This window comes from Theobroma umbraticum, unplaced genomic scaffold (assembly GCF_002168275.2).
Source record: "Theobroma umbraticum cultivar Fairchild unplaced genomic scaffold, ASM216827v3 scaffold_81.0, whole genome shotgun sequence".
NCBI classification, from domain to species: domain Eukaryota; kingdom Viridiplantae; phylum Streptophyta; class Magnoliopsida; order Malvales; family Malvaceae; genus Theobroma; species Theobroma umbraticum.
The window spans coordinates 1,259,435-1,259,634 of NW_018397268.1; the positions used below are offsets into that span (position 1 = coordinate 1,259,435).

A 200-nucleotide genomic window follows, 5' to 3' on the forward strand; every position below is an offset into this window, starting at 1 on the left:
ACAATCAATGGAGATTGATTTTTACACTTGAGCACATACAATGTAGCTTCATTGATGCTCTTTGCAAAACCCTTGGAGATTAAATAAGCATCAATTCTGATATACCATGATCGTGGAGCTTGCTTCAAACCATACTAAGCCTTATAAAGCTTGTAGACTTTGTTTGGTTCATCAGCAACTTCAAATCCCTCTGGCTGCTG

At 38.0% G+C, this 200-nt stretch overlaps 1 pseudogene; it reads right to left on the minus strand.

Moving 5' to 3' along the window:
- The window catches only part of LOC110425466 (disease resistance RPP8-like protein 3), a 7,364-nt pseudogene that overhangs the window by 2,038 nt on the left and 5,126 nt on the right, over positions 1–200 (minus strand).